The sequence below is a fragment of the Pelophylax lessonae genome (assembly GCF_965119305.1).
Source record: "Pelophylax lessonae genome assembly, chromosome: 2".
In the NCBI taxonomy this organism is placed as follows: domain Eukaryota; kingdom Metazoa; phylum Chordata; class Amphibia; order Anura; family Ranidae; genus Pelophylax; species Pelophylax lessonae.
The window spans coordinates 108996315-109010891 of NC_138769.1; positions in this window are offsets into that span (position 1 = coordinate 108996315).

The following is a 14577-nucleotide window of genomic DNA, read 5'->3' on the forward strand; positions in this document are numbered from 1 at the left end:
TAGCAGAATACAAAATCGGTGTAAAATGATGAAAAAATTTAATTTTTAATTTTTTTTTGTGAATCTTATTTAGCAGAAAGTAAAAAATATTGTTTTTTTTTTTTAATCAGAATTGTCGCTCTTTTTTTTTATTTATAGGGCAAAAAATAAAAATTGCACAGGTGATCAAAAACCACGAAAAAAAGCTCTATTTGTGGGAAAAAACAACATTAATTTTATTTGGGCACAGCGTCGCATGACTGCACAATTGTCCATTAAAATAACGCAGTGCCGAATCGCAAAAAATGGCCTGGTCATTAAGGGGGAAAATCTTCCTGTCCAGAAGTGGTTAAGATCGCGGGGGGTGGGTGAATTGAGATCGCAATTTTTTTAATGATTAATTGTGCAGCTCTACTGCAGCACGACGCAACATTGAATAGACAAAGTGTCAATTTGTGACATTGCAGTAAAGAAAAAAAAAAAAAAAAGCGTAATGCGTTGTAACAAACAACCGTACCACCCCCACACAATGGACGCATTTTATCGTCAGGAATGGTGTGTGTACGAAGCCCTAAATATGAGTTTCAGAAATTGGTTGAGTTTGGATTCACGCTTCTTCGCTGCTGTATGTTGTGTTAAAGGGGTAGTAAACTTAAAGCGGAGCTCCACCCAAAAGGGGAAGTTCAGCTTTAGGGCCTCCTCCCCGTCTCCTGTTTGTGAAACTGAGCTTTTGGGGAGGAGGGGAGAGCGGGTACCCGGTTTTAACAGGTTCCCACTTGTGTTCTGGTCACCTTAGGTGGAAGTTCCCCTTCCCAAAGGCTTCTGGGACACCTGACAGGTCCCAGAAGACTTCAGGACCAGTCACAGAGCGCAGCGCCCCGGACACCCGGCTGTGAAGCCGCAAGCTGTCACAGCCAGGTGCTTATAGTGAAGATGCCACCAAGGGAGGACACGGGAGAGAACGTGGCTGGGACGAGGACACCGCTGGATCGTAGGACAGGTGAGTGTCTGTTTATTAAAGGTCAGCAGCTACACTTTTTTTTATAGCTGCTGACTTTTAATAAACACAAAAATGACTGGAACTCTGATTTAAAAAAAAAAAAAAAACTCCTCCTGCAAGGCAGTCATAATCTGCTAGTATGCATCCCCTTCTAGCACATTATGAGAGACTTACCGTAAAACGAAGCCCTCCCGCGGTGCGCTGTCACCACATCAGAGGCTTCCATCTTCACCTGGTCTTCATTCCGGGTTTGCAGACTCTGGCCACCTTACCGCCCAAGCCTTGATAATGTCACTCCTGCGCATGCGCATGGGAGTCTCTGTTTACGGCACAGACCTCTGAAGGAAAGGCACGGTATGCCGTTTCCTCTCAGCGCGTGAAGCGTGTTATTGACAGGATCATTTGGTGAAAAACAGTTCTTGCAATAACCCTGTAGAATAAACAGGACAGCAGCGGATTTCTGCGCTTTCAAAGTCCAAAAGGAAACAAATAAAGGAAGTTAATTGTTCAGGTTTACACACAGTATCTCACAAAAGTGAGTACACCCCTCGCATTTTTGTAAATATTTTATTATATCTTTTCATGTGACAACACTGAAGAAATGACACTTTGCTACAATGTAAAGTAGTGAGTGTACAGCTTGTATAACAGTGTAAATTTGCTGTCCCCTCAAAATAGCTCAACACACAGCCATTAATGTCTAAACTGCTGGCAACATAAGTGAGTACACCCCTAAATGAAAATGTCCAAATTGGGCCCAATTAGCCATTTTCCCTCCCCAATGTCATTTGACTGGTTAATGATACAAGGTCTCGGGTGTGAATGGGGATCAGGTGTGTTAAATTTGGTGTTATCGCTCTCACTCTCTCTCATACTGGTCACTGGAAGTTCAACATGGCTCCTAATGGCAAAGAACTCTCTGAGGATCTGAAAAAAATAATTGTTGCTCTACATAAAGATGGCCTAGGCTATAAGAAGATTGCCAAGACCCTGAAACTGAGCTGCAGCACGGTGGCCAAGACCATACAGCGGTTTAACAGGACAGGTTCCACTCAGAACAGGCCTCCCATGAACCAAAGAAGTTGAGTGCATGTGATCAGCGTCATATCCAGAGGTTGTCTTTGGGAAATAGACGTATGAGTGCTGCCAGCATTGCTGCAGAGGTTGAAGCGGTGGGGGGTCAGCCTGTCAGTGCTCAGACCATACGCCGCACACTGCATCAAATTTGGTCTGCATGGCTGTCATCCCAGAAGGAAGCCTCTTCTAAAGATGATGCACAAGAAAGCCAACAAACAGTTTGCTGAAGACAAGCAGACTAAGGACATGGATTACTGGAACCATGTCCTATGGTCTGATGAGATCAAGATAAACTTATTTTGTTCAGATGGTGTCAAGTGTGTGTGGTGGCAACCAGGTGAGGAGTACAAAGACAAGTGTGTTCTGCCTACAGTCAAGCATGGTGGTGGGAGTGTCATGGTGTGGGCATGAGGGCTGCCGCCACTGGGGAGCTACAGTTCATTGATGGAACCATGAATGCCAACATGTACTGTGACATACTGAAGCAGAACATGATCCCCTCCATTCGGAGACTGGGCCGCAGGGCAGTATTCCAACATGATACACACCTTCAAGTCGGTCACTACCTTGCTAAAGAAGCTGAGGGTAAAGGCGATGGACTGGCCAAGCATGTCTCCAGACCTAAACCCTATTCAGCATCTGTGGGGCATCCTCAAATGGAGTGAATGGTCTCTAACATCCACCAGCTCTGTGATGTTGTCATGGAGGAGTGAAGAAGGACTCCATTGACAACCTGTGAAGCTCTGGTGACCTCCATGCCCAAGAGGGTTAAGGCAGTGTTGGAAAATGCTGGTGGCCACAAAAAATGTTGACACTTTGGGCCCAATTAGGACATTTTGACTTAGGCCCCTTTCACCGTTCAGATCCGCCTGTCAGTTTTTTTGGCGGATCTGAACGGTCACCCCATGCATCCCTGGGGGCATTGGATGTCAGCGGAGACATGCCCACTGACATCCGATCTGTCAAATCTGGACGGATGTACACCCTATTTTCCATCCGTCCAGCGGATCGGATCAGATGAGAACGGACAGACGGTCCGTTCCCATCCGATTTCCCCCATAGAGATGCATGGGGACCTGACAGCTGTCATCCTCCTGCTCAGCGGGGGATCGGTGGATCGATCCCGAGCTGAGATAAACGTAGTCCGTCTGACAGACGGACTGTGTGAAAGAGCCCTTAGGGTTGTACTCACTTGTTGCCAGCGGTTTAGACATTAATGGCTGTCTGTTGAGTTATTTTGAGGGGAAAGCAAATGTACACTGTTATACAAGCTGTACACTCACTACAGCAAAGTGTCATTTCTTCAGTGTTGTCACATGAAAAGATACAATAAAATATTTACACAAATGTGAGGGGTGTACTCACTTTTGTGAGATACTGTACACTTTAACTACTTGTTGGAAGTATCCTCCTTTGCAGTGCATTTAAAGCAATGTGCTGATATGATGATGGGCATCTCATGGTTAAATCTCTCCATGCACGGTGACTCATTCGGCAGTGTAAAAGGAGTTATGAGTTGTAGGTGAAGGTATGTTCCGTCTACTCATCAGTGCAGGCTCTGATCTCAGTCACGTACATGATGCCGATGCTGCGTGCTTGGTGCATACCTCCGCTCTGTTCATACCCAGCTGTAACTATGTAACAAACCCAATTCCTACTGCAACAATGTTCCCCCTTCCTGATGTCTGCATTTTACCTTTTTTTCTAGACCCAGGCTCCCTGCTTTTTCAGGGTGGGTTTGATTTAAATCAAGACGATTTAAACCACTAGTAAAAAGGTTTGATTTAAATCATTTTTAAAAAGCCACTGTCATCTCTGACCTGCTGTTGGCTCACCGACTGTCCCATTCACTTTAATGGGACAGCTGGTGATGTGGCAAGGTGGTGGATGTGGTGGCAGCAGGTGAATGGATACCCGCTAACAGGCGCTGCCATGATGGATCTGAAATGACAGGTGCTCTTTAAATGTAAGGATTTATACTTCCTGGTAGTTAGTGTGAATGCATCAATGCAGTGAATGTTATCTCAGCTTGCAGAACTTTCATTTAATGAGTTTACCAAAAATGTAAATATTGCAGAATATACAGCCTCATGCTACAAAACTAAGCTCCATTTCATGCTGAATAAACTAAATTAGTTTTGTATTTAAGATACATTCATATATTTAGATAGATTTTTACACCAAAAGCATTTTATTAAAATAAATGTGATAACAAATAATCCAATTTAAATAAAAAAAATCTGACTTTTTTTATTTATTTTAATTTTATTTTAATTTATTATTTTTTTTTTTTTTAAAAATCGATTTTTATCCACCCTGCTGCTTTCCATGGATGGTTAACCCTTTAATTACCAGCTGATCGTCTGTGCTCCATGGGATTTACCCTTTCTCCCACCCAACTATGTGCTAGACCCCAAGTATCCTACACTATCACAGAATAATGTGGGTGCAGGAAAGAAAATGGCACCTTCTATGGCTGGCTTAAGGGAGGTTCCGCTATCCACCCTTATATAGCAGCAATCTCTGGAAAGGGTAGTGTCAGACTAGAAGATTTAGATGGACGTTAGATAACTTTTAAGTAACATGTTAAAGCTGAACCCCAGATAAGGGTCCTTTCACACGGCCGCTCCGCTGCTTAAGTCCGCTGCGAGACTTTTTTTTTTTTTTTATCACGGATTTGTGTCATCCGCTCCGTGTGCCCGCATATCATCCCATCCGTTTGCGGATAATATGCGGACATAATGTAAGTATATGGCTTTGCGGATGTCAGCGGATGACACCGCTGACATCCGATTTTCCTTCCTTTCCGTTTTTTACACGGATGAAAAAATAGGGTTCTGTTCCATTCGAAAAAACGGAACAGAACTGAAAGGAGGAAAATCGGATGTCAGCGGATGGTATTCCGCTGAGATCCGCAATGCCATTCACTTACATTATGTCCGCAAATCATCCTCAAACGGATGGGATGATTTGCGGACACACGGAGCGGCCGTGTGAAAGGACCCTAACACTTTTTAAGCAGTTAAAGCAACCGTTTTTTTGTTTCTGTTTTTGTTTTTCGAATAAAGGTTTTACAATAATAAAAGATGAAATCTGTTAGCACTCCTGTCAGTATTGAATAATTTGTCCCAACCCTCTAACTGCTACGCAGCCTGATTTGCATCTAATTACATTGCTAAAATGCTTGATAAATGTCCCACAATGTGTGTTAATGCAATGCAGAAGAATTGCAGAGTATGAAAGGTCCCTAATGGCTTCAAGAAAGATGGCTGAAAACTTTGAAAATACTTTGTAAAAGTTTGTTGTACACACTGCCGTTATACAAGCCGATGCTTGTGTATACAAGACCCTACAGTGATATTCCTGTAACCTGGAAAGTTGTCAGGCTTTTTAGCTAGGATATGGGAGTATTGTCAGATCCTTGGGGGTTGGCAAATCTAAGATACACAGAACACCTGTGCATCTCCATCTTTGATCCTGACCCAGGCTGTGTGTGTCAATGAACACGGCTTGGCCCCACCCCACCCCATGAACAATGCATGGCTTGGCCCCACCAGCTGCTTTCTCCTCACAGGCTGTGATTTACAGTAGCAGGAACCAACGGCTCTCTGCATCCTCCATGTCCAGTGAGGAGAAAGAGAAAGAAGAGAGCCACTGCTCTTAGGCACCGTGCTGGATTAAGATTAGACTCAGGTAAGTATTTGGGGGTGGGGGGGGGGGGGCTGGGGGAGCTGAACACAGAAGGTTATTTGCCTTATTGCAGAGAATGCTTTAAGGTTAAGGTAAAAAAAGTTTTGCCTTTACAACCACTTTCAAGTACGCCCATGTGAATAGGGCCTTTAATTACACAAAGAGACCTGAAATACAATGTTAATGTAAAGGTTTATATGCAACCACCTGAGATTTACTGGTAAGGAAAGGGTTAATCACACGTAGGAACCCACCAGGGATTCACTAGTAATGAAAGGGTTAAAGACATGTAAGCTCTAGGGATTTACTAGTAATAAAAGGGTTAATCACACACTGGCACCAGGGATTCTCTAGTAATGAAAAGATTATTGACATGAAGGCACCAAGAATTCACTAGTAATGAAGTGGTTAATTACATTAAGGCACCAGGGATTCTCTAGTAATGAAAGGGTTAAGGAGAAGAAGGCATCAGAGATTCTCTAGTCATGAAAGGATTAATGTTATAAGGGCACCAGGGATTCTCTAGTAATAAAACGGTTACTAAAATTTAGGCATTGGGGATTATCTAGTAGTGAAAGGGTTAATGCCATGTAGGCATTAGGTATTCTCTAGTAATGAAAGGGTTAATGACATGTAGGCACCGGGGATTCTCTAGTAATGAAAGGGTTACTAAAATGTAGGCACCAGGTATTCTCTAGTAGTGAAAGGGTTAATGACATGTAAGAGCCAGGGATTCTCTAGTATTGAAAGGGTTACTGACATTTAGGCACCAGGGATTCTCTAGTAATGAAAGGGTTAATGACATGTATGCACTGTGGATTCTCTATTAATGTTAGGGTTAATTTACCAAGTAACCTCCAGGGATTCACTAGTAATGAAAGGGTTAATGACATGTAACCTCCAGGGATTCACTAGTAATGAAAGGGTTAATGACATGTAGTCACCGGGGATGCTCTAGTAATGAAAGGGTTAATGACATGTAGTCACCGGGGATGCTCTAGTAATGAAATGGTTAATGACATGTAGGCACCAGGCATTCTCTAGTAATAAAAGGGTTACTAAAAAGTAGGCCCCCAGGGATTCTCTAGTAGTGAAAGGGGTTAATGACACATAGGCAACAGGTATTCTCTAGTATTGAAAGGGTTAATGACATGTAAGCGCCAGGGATTCTTTAGTAATAAAAGGGTTACTGACATGTAGGCATCTGGGATTTTCTAGTAATGAAAGGGTTAATAACATGTAGGTGCCAGAGATTCCAAGGTAATGAAAAAGTTAATGACATGTAGGCACTGGGGATTCTCTAGTAATGTTAGGGTTACTGACATGTAGGCACCAGGGATTACGTAGTAATGAAAGGGTTACTGACATGTAGGCACCAGGGATTACGTAGTAATGAAAGGGTTAATGACATGTAGGCACCAGGGATTACGTAGTAATGAAAGGGTTAATGACATGTAGGCACCAGGGATTACGTAGTAATGAAAGGGTTAATGACATGTAACCTTTAGGCATGACTTGGTAATGAAAGAAGTAATTACTGGGATTTACTTGTAATGAAAGGGTTAATGACATGTAGGCACCAGGGATTCAATAGTACTACAATCCACTATGCTATGTAAAGGGTTACTTCCATGTAGCAGCTAGGGGGATTCACTGATAATGAAGGGGGCTAGTAATTTGCAGCCACCTGGGACACACTAGCAATGAAAGGGTTAATGATATGCCGTCTCCTGGGATGTAATAATACTGTAAGGCTGAATGCTGGTTCTCATTAGACCTGTACATAGGAAAGGGTTAAACACACAGCCATCAGGGACATGGGTGGGGGAGGTCCATTGTGTTTCATAGAGATGTAGTTTGTTACATTGTATCCATCGCACACTTCTCTCTGACCTCTGCCCGCTCCCTATGTGTGTGTTACATTGTATCTATAGCACAGTGTGGGGATCGCACACTTCTCTCTGATCCCTGACCTATGCCCGCTCCCTATGTGTGTGTTACATTGTATCTATAGCACAGTGTGGGGATTGCACACTTCTCTCTGATCCCTGACCTATGCCCGCTCCCTATGTGTGTGTTACATTGTATCCATCGCACACTTCTCTCTGATCCCTGACTTCTGCCCGCATCCTATGTGTGTTACATTGTATCCATCGCACACTTCTCTCTGACCTCTGCCCGCTCCCTATGTGTGTGTTGCATTGTATCCATCGCACACTTCTCTCTGACCTCTGCCCGCTCCCTATGTGTGTGTTACATTGTATCTATAGCACAGTGTGGGGATTGCACACTTCTCTCTGATCCCTGACCTATGCCCGCTCCCTATGTGTGTGTTACATTGTATCCATCGCACACTTCTCTCTGATCCCTGACTTCTGCCCGCATCCTATGTGTGTTACATTGTATCCATCGCACACTTCTCTCTGACCTCTGCCCGCTCCCTATGTGTGTGTTGCATTGTATCCATCGCACACTTCTCTCTGACCTCTGCCCGCTCCCTATGTGTGTGTTACATTGTATCTATAGCACAGTGTGGGGATTGCACACTTCTCTCTGATCCCTGACCTATGCCCGCTCCCTATGTGTGTGTTACATTGTATCCATCGCACACTTCTCTCTGATCCCTGACTTCTGCCCGCATCCTATGTGTGTTACATTGTATCCATCGCACACTTCTCTCTGACCTCTGCCCGCTCCCTATGTGTGTGTTGCATTGTATCCATCGCACACTTCTCTCTGATCCCTACCTATGCCTGCATCCTATGTGTGTGTTACATTGTATCTATAGCACAGTGTGGGGATCGCACACTTCTCTCTGATCCCTGACATATGCCCGCTCCCTATGTGTGTGTTACATTGTATCCATCGCACACTTCTCTCTGAACCGCTCCCTATGTGTGTGTTACATTGTATCCATCGCACACTTCTCTCTGAACCGCTCCCTATGTGTGTGTTACATTGTATCCATCGCACACTTCTCTCTGAACCGCTCCCTATGTGTGTGTTACATTGTATCCATCGCACACTTCTCTCTGAACCGCTCCCTATGTGTGTGTTGGGAAGTACACAGGGAGGTGGTGACGTGTTCCTCCTCTGATCTCCCCACTACTCAGCTGCTATCAGACAAAGTTGGTGAGTAACTTCTTCACAGATCAGTGATTGTGTTTCATACACTTCCAATCCATAGATCAGTGATACTTATTATTCTGTCATTGAGACCTTGTGACTCTTGGGACTTCTCTGTAGTCACATTCTGGATTAGTTGGTTGAATGATAGGAAAGCTGTGGCTGTGTACAGATGGTGTGTGAGTGATGTAGATGATCCCAGTCACGTAGGCGATGGCAGCTGAGTAAAGTTCTCTGTGTGATGTGCTCAGTATTTCCTCCACTCAGTAAACTTTCACCAACTTTCCTTCCTCAGTGGTGAAGACTCCTCTAGGCACACACTGTACTCTGTATGTATATAATGTACTATATGTACTCTGTACACACCGACAGTCTGGGGCTGTTAGGATCATGATGAGTCTTGGCTGGACCCAAGGATCTTTATCAGCTTTGTAGTGGTAGTAACGTTGGTCACTGTTCTCTGCTATAGCGGGGTCTCATATCTCTTCCAGCAGTAGATGCCCCAGCTCAGCGATTTGATTGAACATGTTTAACCACTTCTGGACTGGAAGTTTTTTCCCCTTAATGACCAGGCCATTTTTTTGCGATTTGGCACTGCATTATTTTAACGGACAATTGCGCGGTCATACGATGCTCTATAATAAAATTGATGTCCTTTTTTCCCGCAAATAGAGCTTTCTTTCGGTGGTGAAGAAAAAAGGGGGGAAGAGATCTGCCACAAAAAAGTTTTGATGTATGTCTGGTTGCCTCCATCCCTAAATTTGTATTGTAAAAGAAGAAGAAATGCCGGACTTTAAATGAGTTTGCAACCAGGCATATGTGTTTCCAAATGAGTATCATGTAAAAAACCCCCACACAAGGAGGGGGACCCATAAAGAGCTGACATAATATCAATTGTACAAATTTATTAAACCATATTTATTAATCACATATACAATTATTGCAAATAAGGATAAATACACTTATTTCATATGCAATAAAATCTGTAAAAATAGTAGGTTACATATGACATCAATTTCTCTATAGATACATGGTCTGGAAACATAAAAACACTTGAATATATAGCTGAGTAAATATAGGCTCTACGCGTTTCGTGGACCTCCGTCCACTCATCAGGAGCTTAGAGAAAAACAGGGTATCTAAAAATAAATAAAGAATCTCAATTATACCAAAGTAATATTAAATGAAAAAAGGGAAAAAGGGGAATAAATTGATAATCAATGGAATGGGCACTACCTGAGATAGTGTCACGTATCCAGAAATATTCCAATTAGGGAAAAAGGAAACGAAGGCTGATACGAGAAATGCCTGACCCGGGGCTGAGGCTTATGCCCCGTACACACATGCAGATCGTCGGCCGAACGATCGGCTGTCTTTTGTCCCCGGGCTGTAGTGTCTGTTGAAAAGTGCAAAAGACTGCACACGAATTTTGTCCGCCAACTGCAGAAGTGATGTCATGTGATGGTTAACTTTCCCTGTGTTTTTTCTTTTCTGAGCATGCCCAGTCTTGCTAATCTGCTGTCTGTCGGCCGAAATCTGTACTGACTGGCGAACAATCGGCCGCTCTGGTGTCGGCATACAAAAATTTTAATGCTTGCACGACATATTCTTTTCGGCCGAAAGTGCGCTGTCGGCTGTCGGAAGCATCATACTAACAAGCAGAAAATCGGCCGATCGGTCGTTGGCCGAATCTTTTCGGCCGACAATCTGCACGTGTGTACGAGGCAATAGACATCATCCAGCACATGGGGGGAAAAAGCAGCAAAGAAGTGGAAAACCGGTAGGTGGTTGATGATATGGCAGATGTATTGGGATCAATAGGATCTATAAATATATATTACTTATTTTATTATGTATTCCTTTCAAAGTAAGGAAACTAATCAATTTAAAACCACCACCAGATCTATTGAAGAATAAATAAGAACCAGAGAATCTAGAGAATTGCCAGGAAATGTGAACATCCAGATTATGAAGGGTGCAAAGAGAGTGGTGAAACCGCATTGAGTGTCTCCGAATGGGGAGACAGATGAAAAAGGAATAGTGATAGGAAGAGTGACATAACCCATGAGGAGGAATGGAAGAGAAAGTGAGGAGGCAGTGAATTGTAGGAACCAAAGTGGTATACAATACTTTCTTTCGGTGGTATTTGATCATCTGTGAGATTTTTATTTATTGCGCTATAAACAAAATAAGAGTAACAGTAAATAACAGTTTTTAAAAAATATATATATATATTTTTCACATTCTACTATATAACATTCCCAAAAAAATAAAAATAAAAATCTAATTTGTTTATCCTTTTAGGCAAATTTGTATTCTGCTACATATTTTTGTTAAAAAAAAAAAAAAAAAATAACAATAAGTGTATTTTGATTGGTTTATGCAAAAGTTATCGCGTCTACAAACTAGGGGGAAAAATGTATGTCCTTTCTATTTATTTTTAAAGACTTTTACTAGTAATGGCGGCGATCTGCAATTTTTAGTGGGACTGCAACATTTCGGCTCACAGATCGGACCCCTAACTGACATTTTTTAAAGTCCCACCGTGCGATTTTCGTGCGTTTTTGGTGGATGCAGTCTAATTTGACCCCAGTTTTTTTCATATACAGGGATGAAGATCATAGCATGACCTGCTTGTCTCATGTAAAGTCCCAAATATTTTATGAAATTAGGGCTGGAGGCACTGAGCTATACAGGCAAATTGCCTCATATAAAGTCCCAATCTGTGTTTTACACTGCATCCGCCATGGGATTGGCGGTGTATGCTTCTCAGCTGGTCGTTTTCAGTTTGTACCATCTTAACCACTTCCCGCCCGCCCTATTACAGATTGACGGCGGGAATGTGGTTGAGTTATCCTGACCGGACGTCATATGACGGCGGCAGGATAACTCCGCTCTGGGCGCCCCCCGCTGACACCCTGCATCTCCGATCTCGGTAAAGAGCCTCTGACGGAGGCTCTTTACCATGTGATCAGCCGTGTCCAATCACGGCTGGTCACATAGTAAATAGGAACAGCCGTTGATCGGCTTTCCTTAGTTCGTGCCTGACAGGCACGAGTAAAGGAGCGCCGATCGGCGGCTCCCCTGACAGGGGGGGGGGTCGGCACTGGTAATCAGATCATTGATTACCAGTGCAGACCCTCGGGGGGGGATGCCACTAGATCCACCAGGGATGCCCACTATGACCCCAGGGATGCCCACTATGACCCCAGGGATGCCCACTATGGCCACCAGGGATGGCAATCAGGGCTCAGGGAGCCCCCCATTGCCCTCCCCATCAGTGATGCCCACCAGTGTCCTCCCTATCAGTGCTGCCCACAAGTGCCCATCACTGCCATCCTTTAGTGTCGCCCACCAGTGCCCATTATTGCCCACCAGTGCCGCCTATCAGTGCCCATTAGTGCCCATCAGTGCCGCCTGTCAGTGCCGATCAGTGCCGCCCATCAGTGCCCATCAGTGCCCACCAGTGCCGCCTATCAGTGCCCATTAGTGCCCGTCAGTGCCACCTATCAATGCCCGTCAGTGCCACCTATCAATGTCCATCAATGCCGCCTATCAGTGCCCAGCAGTGCCGCCTATCAGTGCCCACCAATGCTGCATATCTGTGCTACCTATCAGTGCCACATATCAGTGCCTATCAGTGCCGCATATCAGTGCCGCCTATCAGTGCCACCTATCAGTGCCACCCCATCAGTGCCACCCCATCAGTGCCACCCCATCAGTGCCTCCTCATCAGTGCCTGTCAGTGCAGTCTCATCAGTGCTCATCAGTGCAGGAAAAAAATTATTTATTTACAAAATTGTATAACATAAACAAAATTTTTTTTTTTTTTTTTTAAACTTTTCGGTCTTTTTTTATTTGTTTAGCAAAAAGTAAAAATCGCAGAGGTGATCAAATACCACCAAAAGAAAGCTCTATTTGTGGGGGGAAAATGACATAAATTTGGTGAAGGTACAGTGTTGCATGACCGCGCAATTGTCATTCAAAATGCAACAGCGCTAAAAGGGGAAAATTGGCCTGGGCGGGAAGGGAGGGAAGTGCCCTGTATTAAAGTGGTTAAGAACATTGCTATTAGAGCATTGAGATACCATACCAGTCGTGGATGGAGGTGGGTTGGGGGAAGTTTGGGCTGCTCCCTCCCACCTGCCTCCTATCCACCCATTAGCAGCCATGTGCTCCCAGAGTGGAGACACTCAAACTTAAAAGTGTTAGGGACTGCAGATAAAACAGGGTGCCGTGCCGTGGCTCTGCAGCTTACACATGCGTTTGCAAATGCGTGTCAACTAAACCCCTGTTCTTTATTTATATTGAGACAGGTCTACTTGGTTGGTGGCAGACTGGAGGGTGAGTACATCAGACTGGGGGCTGGCTGGCTTCCATGTACCTCTTTTAATCCTTTTCAATTTGTTTTAACTGACATTTTTGACACTTTTGGGGGGATCAGTGACATTACTACAGTAAATTAAAAATATGCACTGTTACTGTAATAATGACACTGGCAGGGAAAGGGTTAACCTAGGAGTGATCAAAGGGTTAAGTGTGAGCCTAGGGGAGTGTTTACTAACTGTACGGGGGAGAGGCTTGTGAAATTCACTTTGTGATCATTCCAGAGAGAACGGTCAGCAGTGTTTACAACAGCTGCCCGTCCTTCTCTCTCAGCGGGGAGCGATTGTGGGTGGCCAACGGCAATCGCGTCCGCCGCCCCTGTGCATCGGCATCCCCGCTGCCTAATAGGGGCAGGAGTATGCTGCCGGCGGCGCATGCTCGCTTCCCAGCACCAAGTGCGTGGACATCATAGGGCTATGTCGGTTCATGCTGGAAAGGCTGCCTGCCGCAGTAAATGTGCAGCGGGCGGTCTTAAAGCAGTTAAAGCGGTATTAAAATCCAAAAACCAAAAATTAATTCTATTGCAGATTACCAAGCATTAGATGTGGTGGCGGCATTCTTTTTTTTCTTAGGCTTTTTTTCCCCCTCGGTTTTACCCTGGTGATGTGGTCAGTAACACGCCTCCTGTGGTCAGTAACACGCCTCCTGTGGTCAGTAACACGCCTCCTGTGGTCAGTAACACGCCTCCTGTGGTCATTAACACACCCCCTGTGGTCAGTAACATGCTCTCGTTGGTCAGTAACACGCCTCCTGTAGTCAGTAACACGCCTCCTGTGGTCATTAACATGCCACCTGTGGTCAGTAACACGCCTCCTGTGGTCAGTAACACACCTCCTGTGGTTAGTAACACGCCTCCTGTGGCTAGTAACACGCCTCCTGTGGTTAGTAACACGCCTCCTGTGGTTAGTAACACGCCTCCTGTGGTCAGTAACACGCCTCCTGTGGTCAGTAACACGCCTCCTGTGGTCAGTAACACACCCCCTGTGGTCAGTAACACACCACCTGTAGTCAGTAACACACCTCCTGTAGTCAGTAACACGCCCCCTTTGGTCAGTAACACGCCTCCTGTGTCAGTAACACGCCTCCTGTGGTCAGTAACATGCCTCCTGTGGTCAGTAACACGCCTCCTGTGGTCAGTAACACACCTCCTGTGGTCAGTAACACGCCTCCTGTGGTCAGTAACACGCCTCCTGTGGTCAGTAACACGCCTCCTGTATTAGGCTAGGTTCACACTTGTGCAGGTGGTTGTGGTTGCAGGACAGCGTGTAAATCGCACCTATCCCCACAACCGCACTCAAACTGCGCTGCTCCTTTGCAGA